The sequence below is a fragment of the Astatotilapia calliptera genome, chromosome 7, assembly GCF_900246225.1.
Source record: "Astatotilapia calliptera chromosome 7, fAstCal1.2, whole genome shotgun sequence".
In the NCBI taxonomy this organism is placed as follows: Eukaryota; Metazoa; Chordata; class Actinopteri; order Cichliformes; family Cichlidae; genus Astatotilapia; species Astatotilapia calliptera.
This window is the reverse complement of record NC_039308.1, coordinates 56,203,993-56,218,351: the sequence shown is the minus strand read 5'-3', so window position 1 is coordinate 56,218,351 and position 14,359 is coordinate 56,203,993. Positions and strand designations below refer to the sequence as shown.

Below are 14,359 nucleotides of genomic sequence, written 5' to 3'. Positions count from 1 at the left end.
TAAATGTTCTGTCAGGACCACTACAGTAAAACGAAAACTGTCATTTTCATCTGGAGTAAGTTATTTTTGGCAGCATCACTCCGTACTGGGACTTCTCTCCCTTTCCATGTGCAGATGTGAAAAGCTTGAGGCAGCGAGACCGGCGCGTACTCCCCATACAGAACAAAGAAGGCATCGCTGTCAACAGATATGAAACTGATTAGATCAGACAACATGGAAAATGTTTGGGTGTTCAGATGGGTTGCAAAGCAGCTTGCAGGAATGCAGCAACTGTATGTCCAATATTAACCTTTCCAACTGAATGTGTGTTAGGGTATCAGCTGAGCCATCAGATGATGTGGGCAGACACAGAGTGGGCTGGGATCAACAGATCTACGAATTATGTCTGAACTTTATTTGATCAAGGATATGCTCAGTTTTTAGTCTATTTTATACATTTTCAGCTTTGATCAGTGTTAAACAATATCTTTATATTAGGATATATTGTAATAGTTTGTAAATACTTCATGAATATAATTATTAATTTAGTAAACTTAATTAGCTATTAATAATTAATAAATGTATAAATGCTCCAGGTATGAGTTCTGGCAATCTGGCCACCAAGGCTTCCAGCCCAGTGCACATACCACTGGAACCCTACACCCCCCTCCTCTAGGTAGTGGACCGACAGGAGGGCGGGTCCATTTTGCCCATTCAAGATAAGCCGAGTCAGGTCTATATGCAGCATTCTGAACATAGTCAGTTCATTAATTCCTCAACTCTAACAGTAACAGAGACCTTTCTGACAGTACACAATATTAAAATAATTAGAGGAAGGGAGATAAATCAAGCATTAGGACATACTGCCAGGAACAGGGTGCCAATAAAACTTCCAGAAATAAGCAACAGTCAGATTAGAGCTACAGAATAAACTCAAGCTGTGGTGCTTCATTTTACAATGTAAAACTCGGTCATAAAAAAATTGATAATACCTTTCTTACACTGTCCAAAAACTTTATAGTAATGTATCTTATAAAAGAGGAACCCAGTTTTATATTTAACCTAACAGGGAAATTCCTAGCAGTGTTTGGCGGTCATTTACTGTTATACAGCTCCTCGTATAAAGTAAAAATATCACTATGTATCACTGAATGAAAAAGCTGGCCCAATGACAATGCTACTTTTAAGACTGTATTATAAATAGCTGCATCGCGTATGCTGCTGAAACAGGTGGTACCACCATTAGCTTTTGCTATTTGAGTAGAGTAGGAGGGGTGAAGACTTCCTGGATTCCACACGTAGTCTGCTGACTGGAAAAGTGTTGCCTGAAAAATATGACCTTTTGCCTTCCTGTCATCTGACGAAGCCACCTGTACACATACACACACACGCACGACATACTGGCCACCTACATCACGCCCGTCAGATAACGTAGGTCACATGCTACCACAAGTTACAGCCAACTTGTGAGTGTTTCCCCTCAGGCCCTGAAACACCTCCACGTCACTGAAGGGCTCTCTGATGTGTGACGGAGCAGATGTGGGATGGGAGGATATCATCTCTCAGGAGTGGCTTTAATGGAGGAGCACTCCTGCACATATGGACAGTGGCTGAGTTGCTGGGTGAGTTGTGTGGCTGTGCAGCGTTGACATACTTCCGCCCTAGTCCTACCGCCCTCTCATGTTAATGTTCAACAACTTGGCCAGCTGTAACGATACCTGGCTATGAGTAAGATATGACAGTGCTTCTTTCCCAAGGCCAGTGCATCATGACTAATCACAGTCAGAAGAGTTTGAGAACATGCTCACTCAGCTCTCATTAAAACAACTAAATGTTGTTTAGTTATTATGCTATCTATTATGTTAATTATTACATAATTGTAAAATTGTAAAGTAACAGCCACAAGTTCAACTGCTCATTATGGCAAATATCTAATCAGCCAATAACATGGCATCAACTCGGTACATTTAGGCATGTAGACATGGTCGAGACTGTCATTGTCCCACACAACTGTCTTCATAGTTTACAGAGAATTGTCTGAAAAACAGAAAATAACCAATAACGGCAGTTCTCTGGATGAAAATGCCTTGTTGATATCAGAGGTCAGATAAGAATTAAAAGACTTCTTCAAGCTGATAAGCAGGCAACAGTAACTGAAATAACCACTTGTTACAACCAAGGTATGCAGAAGAGCATCTGTGAATGCACTGTGTATTGAATCTTTAAGCAGATGAGCTACAGCAGCAGAAGACCACACCAGGTACCATAGGATATGACCTAAAATATAATAAATCATGTATAAAATGGTATAGCTGAGAAATATGTTCATTTGCACTAAAAAATTATAACAGCCTATAGCATATACTAGCCTATACTCCAATCAATGTTTTACAGTGACTCCCTCTTTAATTGATCAATTTCAACTGGGTAATGCTACAAATGTTTCCATTACAAAGTCTTAGCGACTTCTTAAATTTCAGTGGTGCAATTTAAATAACAAGCTTAAAGCCAACTAGAGCTCTAGCTGTCAAGAAATTGCAATGAAGTTAATAAACAAATACAGTCTTGGATTCACAATAGCTGGTGCAACACAGTGCAGCTACTGAGTTAACATATTTTGTCATTCAAAAGTCTGGCATGCTGATTAGATGAATATGGTGTTTGAAGAAAATACCCTCTTTCCTGCCCGACCTATTTTTAAGTTCAATCCCTAGACCCAGCTAAGAATAATTAATGGCTCAATCGTCCCTAAGTGAACTATACAGCAGTAATTATGACCATATGCTATTCCAAAGACTTTTAATTGCCTAATTAAAATCTTATTAAACTATTGGACAGAGATAGGGGACATTTTGAACTTAAGGTTCAGGGGAGTTAAATTCATCAAGCTTGCTTCTCCTCTGGGGCTTGTGACACAGGGTCAGAATTGTGGAATTTATCACAAGTGCTGAATTCCTAAAGCATCCCAAATTTAAAGCTATCAGGAACTAAGAATGTATTGATAGATTAATGTAATATATGGCTGTGAAAGTGGATGAGCATATTTCATCACCTCTGTCTTTGAAACCTATACAAGTGCTGAAACCAACCCTGTCTCAGAAGTGAAAATATATGAAATGATTTTCCATTTCATTCCATTTCCCCTCTGCACAAATTTCCATAACAGATGTGAAGCCAGCAGAAGCAGCTTGCTGATGAAATGTAAAGTAGCGGAGCTAGGTCTGTCGCCAGACCTGCTATTACTATCAACGTCGAAGTGGGTGAAAGAAGAGCAGCAGGGGCTCTGCGACGGGCCGAAAAGTGCTTTAATACCGTAAATGCCGAGGACAAAGAGAAGCAAATGAAAGGACAAAGACACCACCTTCTCCTGCTGGTCACCTCATCGAACTCCAATCTTTATATTAACACTAGTAAGGAGGAATGAATCACTTCAGAGTCGCTAATCTCATCAGCAAAGTTCAACGTTCAGACTTGTGAGGGCGAGTTGCTTCTCTTATTTGCTTCTCCTTTATTTCTTGGCACGTTGGCCAATTCACATGTCCAAACAAAGGTAAACAGGGCTTAAAAAGCGCTTGCATCTTAAAAATATTCACGTATAGTGACTGCCATGATGTTTATAGAAACTTGTACTTTCTCTCTGCACTTTTTGCCACTCTTCTGAAAGCCCCAGTGTAAGCTGATCCACTTTAAGGAAGGAGACTGCACTGTTGATCTTGCAGAAATGGCCTATTTCTTTTCTACAGTCTCTTGTACTGTTGTCACACCGATTGCAGTGAGAGGGAACACCCTACATCTCCCATTTCATTATGACGCACCTTTCAGGGACCAAAACTAACAAACAACCTGTTATTAAAAGCATTTTTCTCTTATTGGGGTTTTGGTAAATAATTTGACCCTTTTACGCTTGATCGCTTGTATGATAAACTATCCAGATATTCAAAATCAGTGTTCAAAAGCTGAAACTATTTTGACGGCGATGTTCAACAGTTAGATCTGCAAAACAAAAAGATGTTCCTCTTTACTCGGAAATATAATACTGCGTGTCCTGACATTTGGTGGAATGGCACTAAAGAAAATCACTGCTGTTTACACCACAAATGTTTATAGTACTATTCATACTACAATAAATGTTTATTCTTTTATAACTACTGAGAGGAGGATGGAGTGACCTGCAAACAGTGCCTCGGCTTCAATCTTGAACTATTTATGAATTTGCAGTTTCAGTGAAATCCACTTATAAACAAAATGTAAGAGGTTTGGTAATGATTATATTTATTTATGTTGCTAATCTGCAGCTTAAGAAGTTTACTCTACAGATGGAAGCAGGCTAAAGTTCTCACTGTCAGGAAACATCCTAACCATCTCACCCTCTCAAACTGTTGGCTGAGAGTAACAGCCTGTATCCGTGAGAGTGACCATATGCGCTCCAGCAAATGTGACAAATTCTTCGATGACTATTTTATAGCAGAAATAAAAGCACAGAGTAATATACTGTTCAGAGTACTGGATAAGATATTGAGGGCCTTTAGTTTATGAGGCTTCCTGCCTGCTGCCAGACACAGGTGAGAAACCGTTTCAGCCCAGGCTGCTGAAAGTAGGTCAGGCCTGTTGAAACACTCAGTGCCATTCGAAATGTCTCCACTTGTTTGCAATAAAATCCTGTCTGCGTTTGCTGGAGTGAAATATCGACCACAATGCAGTGAGATAACAGCCATTCACCTCAGGTTCTGTACCGTGCTTCTCCTTGTTTACATCCACTAACTTGGTTTTTTTCAAAGATAAGCATGTGAAACACAAGTAAAGTTAAATGGAGTGGTACTTGTATGCACCTTTCCACTTTCCACTCTTTTCTTTTTTTTTTACTACAAGTCTCATTCAACCAAACACAAACATTTATAATACAACACTATCTATCACTATCTACGCGCTTACTAACTTTCACACTTCAGTGGATGCATCAGGGGCAACTCAGGGTACAGCTCTTGCCTAAGGATGCAACGGCATCCGAACCACTAACCTTACAATTTGTAGATGACCCATCCTATCACCCAAGTCACAGCTGCCCAACAAAGTATTCTGAGGCTGTTTGAATACAAGTTTTCATGTTTTAGAAGACACACTGAAAAATTCAAGTACTAAAAGCATAAAGTTATGCTGTCTGAACTGTCATATGGTGATGATGTCATAACATCCACACCTTTTATGACACTTGATGTCTCAGCCATTAACTGTAAACTTCCAAAACCAACAAACCATCATACACACCCATTTCACCATGTGACTGACCTGCTGAGTTATACAGAGATGAGCAAGGGTCAAGGAACTGCATTCCCTTTGTAGCTCTCATTTTAGCTTTTGTTATTTAACTACTGTGGTAATGTTTATTCTAGTGCAACACTTTTAATGTCTCCCACGAGAAACTGCATGAAAATGTAGCATGTTATCCCCGTTTTTAAATGATTTCACATTTTACCATTCTATGATGGACGGCTTTTCACTCTTCCCAATAGTAAACTTTGTTTGGAACAACTTTAAATACATCTGATTCAGACTAAAAAGAGCAGCATGTTAGCAATAAAGTCAGAATAAGCTTAAATCTGCAGTACCAATTATTCCAGAGAAGCTGCAGCTCTTCCCTTCTGCTAGATGAGCCCTTGCATATATGCATGCGCTTCATATGCTGAAACAATAGGTCAGTGCTGAATTCTGGCATCATGCAGGATTTGAACTACATGCTGCCAAGTCTGGCAAGCTGAAAGTTCTCTGCTTAACCTTTTGAGCCCTACATATTATGTACATGTTGGCCAAACTCTTCCATTAAATTTTCTAAAGCCTAACAGGACTTCCTCCCTCTTACTTTTCATTTGTAACACTGAGTTATCCTACATGGTAGCCTATGGCACAGCTCACATGCACCTTCCCAGAAATACAATTACATTACAAAAACATTTGGTAGTAATATACCATTTGTTTCACTTATAAAACAAAATGCAATAGACTGTAAATGTATCAAGTTTGCTCATTATAGTGTGCCGCAGCTTATAGTCAGCCTTTTTCTCCAATCAGTATATACACTCAAAATCAGATGTCTTTCTTTCTGTAACAATAAGCGACTATTTCATTGGGAACTTGATATTAAGGGTTTCATTAATGCAGAGACACGAAAATTATAAATGTCCACAAAGTGAGGACTCAACACAGTACTATAAATTATACTTTTTTTTCCTACTTGGACAGCTTTAAACTGAAAGGTTATTATCAGATTTTTTTGTCAGCTGTCACCGAAAAAATGTTACCATCCCGTGTTTTACAAGAATAAAAGATTAACTTTTAATTATTATTTTTTGACTCCTGAGATTATTTAGCATATGTAAAGGAGTTGCCAAATAAAACTGAACAACCATAAAAAAAAAACACTATATGCTTGGAAAAAGCAAAGTGAACCTTTTGAACCATAGAAGTCAAGTTTGTGGACAGTTCAAAAACGAAGTGATGTGCTGCATTTGCATTTGCTGCCCGTGTAAACTCATGGATCGTTCGATCAACAACAATCCATTGAAATATTTAACCTCGCTAAAATTGATTAGGCTGGTGTGGCATCCATGAAAGGGCGTAAACAAAACACGGCGGCTGTTGCCGCTTGATGTCCGCAGCAAGAAGCTGCACGCATTCCAGTAGCTTAGAGGCTTACACACAAGCTCAGGCTATAGGCCACTGGGCAGAGAGCTGCACCCATCCATCACTGTGTACAAATGATAAAAGGCTCAGAACGTCCACTTCTCCAAATGGCCACAGACCAGCTTTTACCGAATGTCAAGAGCATCAAGGCTAAAAAGCATATTGTAAACCTCACAGATCGAACATGCTGGTGACCTTCAGTCCTTTTTTTAAATAGACAAAGCAATTCTGAACAAAATGCAATCAACCAAACTTTCAGTCTAATGAATATTGATTATGAATCTAAAAGAATACTGGAATGAAAACTATCACTTAAACCATAAGAATAATAAAATTTAGTTAAAAAGAAACATTGTCAGCATATAATAAATGAGAAATGTAATACTTCCAAAGCTTTTTTGAAAATCCCTAGCTAGAAACAAAGATTGCCCAGGGAAAGGCGTGTTCGTCCGAGCAGGTGTAATCAAGTTCATGTTCACGCTGTAATTATCTATTGTACATTCTGTATAAAATGACACCTATGAGAACTGTTTATAGCCTAATCCAATCGTGTGGAAAGTGATTTAGATTTACAATACCAAGAGCTGAAGTAGCAACTAGTGATTGTTCACCAGTAGCGATATGACTGTAAATCTGATTATTGCTAAACTTTTATTTAAGTATCCACAGCTCTTAACATGACAGGAATTGTAGACTTTTCCTTCTTTTATTCGGGCCTTCCACTTGAAGCAAAAGGCATGTTTTGAAAGGCTTATCGCTCTTCAACAACACATTCAGTGAGATTCAGGGAAGTCCACTAACAATGACCAAAAACCAAGTTCTCTAAACCGAGCTCATGAGAGTACACAAATAATGACGAATGACTCCTTTTCCTGTGCTTGTAGTCATACTCGTTCAGTTGTGTCTTATCTCTAGTGTTAACCCTTAAGATTCAGTGATTTAAAAGTTAATTTTTGACCTCTTTATCTGGCGAACAAACCACATTAAAAAGTTTTTGTGGGGGGTAGTCTGTATTCTTTATATGGGGTCCGAGAGTGGGGCAGCTGCCACCCACATCAAGTGACCTCACTTAGTACCGATCAATAGCAAGCTGCGCATTCCTAACGTGAAGTATTCAGCCATCACTTAAACGCTGGTATCCTAGTCATCCGAGCTATCTTGAGAATCCGTCACTACAATGATATTTGGGTTAAATTCCAATCATTGAGATCCAATATCCCAGACGACCAGATCTGACCTATAAGGGCAGCGAATCTGGTAAACCATACGGGGGAGATGAGCTCTTGTCAATCAAGAGTATCTGCCTATAGGCTGCTGCTGATCCAGATACTCAAGGTCACACTTGTCAAGCCAGCACTGCTCAGTTTAGATTCAACTTCACATGTTTGCTCTTTACTGTTTTTATCCTCGTGCCCTTTTTTTATTTGCCCTTTAAATCGCAAACACAAATCGTGCACACAGCAAATATATGGCCCAACACTGATCCTGTGGCTTGATGATTTAATGGATGACTGACTGACTCTTCTACTTAACTAGAAAAGTATAATCAGGGGATTAGCAAACTATCAGATGACAGAGCTCAGTGTGCTTGCCTGCAGGTACAGGGGTATGTTAAAAATTGCTTCAATTCTACTGAGTAATTTTTAACAACAACAACAAAAAAGAATAATCTAACAAACATCCCAGTTCATGACATCTTAAAGCCAAATTGCTCTGAGCAGTCAGTTAAGGCAGAACTGCAGTGCATATAATAAGGACCCTTAAAGTTCACGTAGCTCCATTTTTGCACCAGCGTGTGCTCGAGATACAATCGAAGCCCTGACATGTCTGCACGGCGCCCAGCTGGATTCGTGTAGGTGGGAGCTGATGTCATGGAGAGATGGAGGTGAAATGGTGTGTTACTAGAAAGTTGAGCCTTTTCACTGTGATGTCAGAGAAGCGCACATTTCCGCACCTATTTCACAACATGAAGGTGCTAAGGGATGGTTTATTATTTTGCAGACAAGAAAGGACTAAATTAGGAAATTCAGCAGATAACATCAAGCCATGTTTTTTTTCAGTTGAATTTACAGATAATGTGGAAAAAAATCCTATTATCTATAATGATGAAGCACATTCCCGTAAACCAAAAAAAGGTCAAATTTTCATTTAGGCTTATAAAAATAATAGGCAGATAACAGGAACATTCAAGTTTCTCTTAACAAACATCCAGTAAACCCAAGAGGCTGCTCTGTAGCTGGTCTCTGACGTTACCATGAGCCAAGCAAGTGATTCATCTCATTATTTATAAACTATAAGATGTAAAGTCAGTGATTTGATGCATGAGCTGGGACAGGATAAACAGCCTTGTTTTGCTTGGATCACTAACAAACCAGAAAGAGAAGTGGACAAAAAGCAAGGCCAGAAGACATTTTAATACTTGAAACAGTTTAATATGCAGATACCTGATAAACTGAGCTCTGTGCAGGATTGTTTAGATTTATTCAGGGTACTGATTTTTTAGAGTTTAAGCAATCCCATCACTGAAAAAAGTATTTCTTTATGTATTTTTATGCCCCAATAAGACCCAGTGACCACAGAAGTAGTCATCAGCAGTGTTAGTTGCTGTGAGCTTGAACTTCACCTGCATGCCGAACAGCTTCAACCCCTCCAGATGTCTGGAGGCCTCTCTAGACCTAGAGCCAGCACATCTATAACTGTCTCCTGCACTGCCCGGACTCTAGTGGATAACTGCCAGAAAGAAAGCAGAGATGCAGGAGGATCTGAGCCCTGCAGCCACTCATGCTGCACAAAAAGTGCTGAAAGAGGCCATAGGATGGCCTGTGTACTCCGTCTTAATATATCTCATCTTCAATCCGATCTGATGAATTATTCAACCAGAGCTATCTACTGTGCCTCTCACCTAAAACATCTGCCCTGCCAGCCTGTCTGCCAGGTCCGGCTTACACTCTGCTCTGCCACAGGAAGCTTTTAGTCTACTGCTGTCCTGTGGGCTCTGTTGCATTTAACCCCTTTGCTCCATTTCTGTTTCCATCTCTCGGACCGCAGGCGTAGAGAGGAAAAGAGATCATGTTACTGTGTCAGAAAACAGGATCAATCTATAAAAGGCCTTCTGTTTTTTTTGTTTTTTAAAAAACAAAGAAATACAGAAGTAGCTTTGCTACAACTATGCAACCATCCAACTGTCGCACATGACTCATCGTCATTTCAATATATGAAAGCAGAAAGTATTCTGAAAGGTCACACTCAAGAGCCAAATTCAACATAATTGGCAATAAAGACTGAAGACTGATGATCTATTTAATTAGCAACCCACAACTGTTCATGTGCTTCATAAAGTTAAAGTCAACATTTTTCAGGGCAAAGGACTTTCAGACACCTCAAAACAACCAAGCAGGGCCTACATATTCACATAAGAGTTAGCTAACTAAAATCACACCTGCACTCTCATAAAAATTGATCAACAGATTTACAACAAAGTGTGTAATATTTGAGCTCTGTGCAACATGACACATGAGAGGCGAGAGTGCCTTTTGCAGTGGGCTACATTGTACTATTTGTGTCCAAGGTTAGAGAAGAGCAACTATGTCAGTTAGGTGTTTCAGCCAATGTCCATCGAATATGTCTCTGTAAAGTAAGTAATCACAATGTTAAAAGACAGCATGTTTACAAGGAGGGGCAATCAGACGTGTGATTGGAGAGCTGCCGCAGGAATGTCTTTAAGGGTCAGTGGCACCATTAGCAGAGTAAAGGGCATAACCTGGAATGCTTAGAGATATCAAATCACGGCTACGGGGGAGGGACAAGTTGCCAAACAAGGCTCGGCCGGAGGCTGATTCAATCATCAGAGCTACTCCCGCACTTACATCAGGATGGACACAAACAAATTCAACCACTAACAGTGACATGATGTACATTTCCTGTATGTGATCCAATAGTCGATGCGTTCTTTTTATAGCTTTACGTTTTAAAAAACAGCTTTATAATGAAAAATGCACGAGGAACAGGTGCGAGGTGATGAGTGACGGAAATATACCCTGAAATGGGAATTTTGCAACTCTCACACCAGCAAGTAGGAAATGCTGACACGTGTGTAAGCATACTCCACATAGTTTTGTAAAGCTGTTTCAAATGATTGTGTACAGTTAAAATAGAGCGCTGCACGTACAAGACAAGGTCCCGCAGTACTTCCTGTGGATGTGACGTTTTTTCGATGCGTGTTACATGAGGGTTAAAAAGGCACGTGTGGGTCTAGGAGATGCTGACGTGAGAGCACTGATCTGGCCATGTTCCATGTCCACAGTCATTTCCCACACCATGGCACAGCACTAGACTGGGAATAAACAGAGAAGCCCGCTGTGCTCCCAGAATGCATGTTTGCAGAGTTCCCATCAGTGAGTACACAGTAATAGGACTCCCTGAAGGCCTGTGTTTAACCTTTAGGTTACAAGTGGCTGGCCCTTCTCTTCTGTACCCCGGCCATAAACCCTTTTTTGTCTTGTTTTCAACAACACTTAGAAAAACGTAAAGGAAGTCAGATAAAATCACAACATCTAAAGGACATGTGACGTGATTAAAAAGTCCAGAACAGCTAGTACATGGACTGTGCAGCGAGACTAGTCTTGGTCAGACTCTGAGTTTGAACTGTTAAGGCATTACAGACGATTGCCGACACTCAGGAAAAGAAACCGAATAATCTGAGATTTCCTGACCACTAAGTAAACTCCACCTGCTGATGAGAATCGTGTAACTTGACCTAAAGTTACCAAAATCTTCACTTTCTATTTTATTTATTTTACTTGAGGGCTCATTTTCAGGAACATCTCTGTAAGAAACACCATGAATGCAAAAGAATACCTGAGGTTACTGCAGTAAGTATAGATCAGGGATGCCATTGGGCAACATTTTGGATGAACACATCTCTTAAAAATATTTTTCGCAACTGCTGAGAACATACATATAGTACAAATGCTGTACATAGCAGACACGCATATGCATACTTTATGTTGGGGCAAGAGTCAACCTGACAATATAAACAGATGAAGGAGGATGAGAGCAGCCTAAAGCTGAGAAAATACCCCTGGGATGTGCTGACAAACTAGAAATGTGAACGTGGGGCCAGCACGGAGGATTAGCTGTGGTAAAACAGTGTGATGCAGTATGATTAATTTCTTCTTTGTCTGTTCTCCACAATGCAGATTTAGTAATCAGCAACAGGTTGCTTGTTGCTTTGAGCTGCTACCATTGACAGCCCACAGTTCCACCTTGCTTACACTACTTTGAGCAGACTCGATGCAGCACAGCAGCGCCTCGAACACACTTTCAGTCTGCAGAGGAATGTTTCAGCAGCGTTCAGGTCAAGGCAGGCTCTCACTGCAAGCAACAACCACCATGTCATAAATTTAACTTTTTTGTGAAGTCTGGATTTTAGCTATTGATATAACAGGCACCATCCTTTACCAACGAGCCAAAGCCTCTCTGACAGCATCATACAGGCAGCTCATTGTCGAGGCCGCCGGCATCCAGAATGCAACTGCCAGCTGTTTTCTTTGTGGATCAAACCAAAAGAAACAGCAGGCCAAGGTCAGCACAGACAAGCTTTTCTCCTACAGCAGACAGACCAATCTCCATATAGCGGGCCAGAAAAAAAGTCGATCGCTGCCACAAATGTGATAGCACTGTTGATTATATTCCACCCTCTTGTGGAATAATCCGCCATTCTTGAAAATTCATGAAAGCTCGCATTTATTCCCGTTCTGCTGCTGGGTGTTTGTTGATCGCTTGAGAATCTGTGTCTGCGTGCAAGATTGTTTGTGAGGGTTATCTCTCATGTCCCCTGTTGGTAGATAGATGCTAGACAAACACAGATAAGCTTTTAAGGAGGATATCAAGTTTTCCTGAGGATGTATCCTGTAAGATCACAGTGATTCAGATTGTTTTATGGTAAAGTTTCCCTCCACTCCAAAAAGTCCACTCCAAAAAATAGCCTGGATGTTTTGAATGACCTTTACTGTGCTGAATGATAAACATACACCTAAAAGAGAACATGATTGTACGCTCAGCCAGCTGCAGTAAAATATGCAACTTAAAAAAAAGCTTATGGGGAAGCTTGAAACCTCCAAAGTTCACAACCGGAAGTTATTCTAGTCAGACGGCACTATTTCCATATTTATTGAGCCTTTTTATATTAGGGAAATGAAATAAACGTGATGTAAGAATACAAAAGACAATATAATACACAAGTTATTTTTAAATGCAACATAATAAAACTAAAGCTCACTCCAATAGGGGAAAATCAACCATATCCTTCTACTGATTGACTGCTAACCACATTTCTGACAGTTTGCCATTAGTAGATTGTTTTGCCAGCAGCATGTCAGTGAGAACATTATTTGATGTTTCTATATGCTATCACACAAAATTCCAAAAAAGGATTCCAATTTCAATTGGAAAAGTACATGCTGATGATTCTGTTCTTTCATCTGATTTCCCATACCCTTCTTGATTTACAAAAAGTAGCTTGGAGAGGATGCAGGGGTAATTGCACCCACATTTCCTACCCTCTGCCTGCAAATAGGAGCCCAAACCCCCAGACACAGGCTCACTCCTGAAGAGCTGTGCCTCAGCATAAAGACGCTAGAGACAGCCGATACATGCCAAAAAGTGTTAAAATGTAACACACCCAAGCAAATACCTATTATTCTAAGGGAAATGAGTCCAAGATCAACATCACTTAATGCATGGGTATCTCCTACATGTTTAGGAGATAGAACAATGACCCACAAATACGAACACACTGCACACACATGCATGAGGCTGTACTCAAAGTGGGTTTTTAATGACCCCATTGCCCTTCTATCACCTTACGATAAAGACCTAGTGGAGAGGATGGTGGTCTGTCTCATGTCAACTCACACCCACTTTTCCTTTTAAAGAGAGAAGCTAACCTCACATGGGCTCACTCATAAAAACATCATAATTCTCCAACAGGCAAATGATGGGTTATCCTAGCATTGTTTTAACAGGTAACCAGAACTGCAGCGCACTCGCATCAATGATTCATGCAGCCACGGCACCACGCAGTTAATGAACACAAGGGTAGTCATTGTAACAGCATTACTTACGCTCTGTCCCAGTCAGCTGTTAAACAGAAACTCACGTCAGATCTAAAACAGCTTTCCTTTAGGTGGCCCACAGGCAGATCAGTCCCTCTTTCAGGGGGGGACGTCTGAAGAAAAAAAATCCACAGGTACAGAGAAGTTTAAATCTCTCTCAGATGACAGCTCTGAGTCCACACGTCCACACTCTCCCTCTGTCTGACACAGTCTACTACAGCCTGCCCCCTGGCCACTCAACAGACTGCAGCTCCGCCCACACACAGTCACAAGAGGGAGGGAGGTACACTTCTACAAGTCTGATGTTGACTCATTTTTTCTTTTTTTTTAAATCCAGCAACCTTCTGCACTACTTTAATGACTCAGAGTAAAATAGAAACACTCACATTATCCTGCATGGGGAACGTTAGCAATGAAGATCAAAAAGAACACATAAGCAATAGTAAAAGACAGATAACAGATCTAATATTAACCACAAAGACAGTAAACTATTAACATCAGATTTATATTTTTTTACTTAGTATGCATATCCTAACATTCCTCTTTAGTGTGAACTTAAGAAGACGTTCTTGGCATTTTTGCCCAAC

The 14,359-nt window shown here is 40.2% G+C and overlaps 1 protein-coding gene across 6 annotated transcripts in view; it reads right to left on the bottom strand.

The window, feature by feature from the left end:
• sema4ba (sema domain, immunoglobulin domain (Ig), transmembrane domain (TM) and short cytoplasmic domain, (semaphorin) 4Ba) overlaps positions 1–14,359 on the bottom strand; it is an 82,101-nt gene that overhangs the window by 27,476 nt on the left and 40,266 nt on the right. Inside the window, exon 2 of one of the 6 annotated variants that reach the window (XM_026175974.1) lies at positions 13,782–13,885. The exons of 4 other annotated variants lie outside the window; for them this stretch is intronic. The gene's annotated coding sequence lies outside the window, so the exon portion shown is untranslated. Of the gene's footprint in view, positions 1–13,781; positions 14,092–14,359 lie in introns of those variants that run through there. One more of the 6 variants, XM_026175976.1, reaches the window with a different exon arrangement.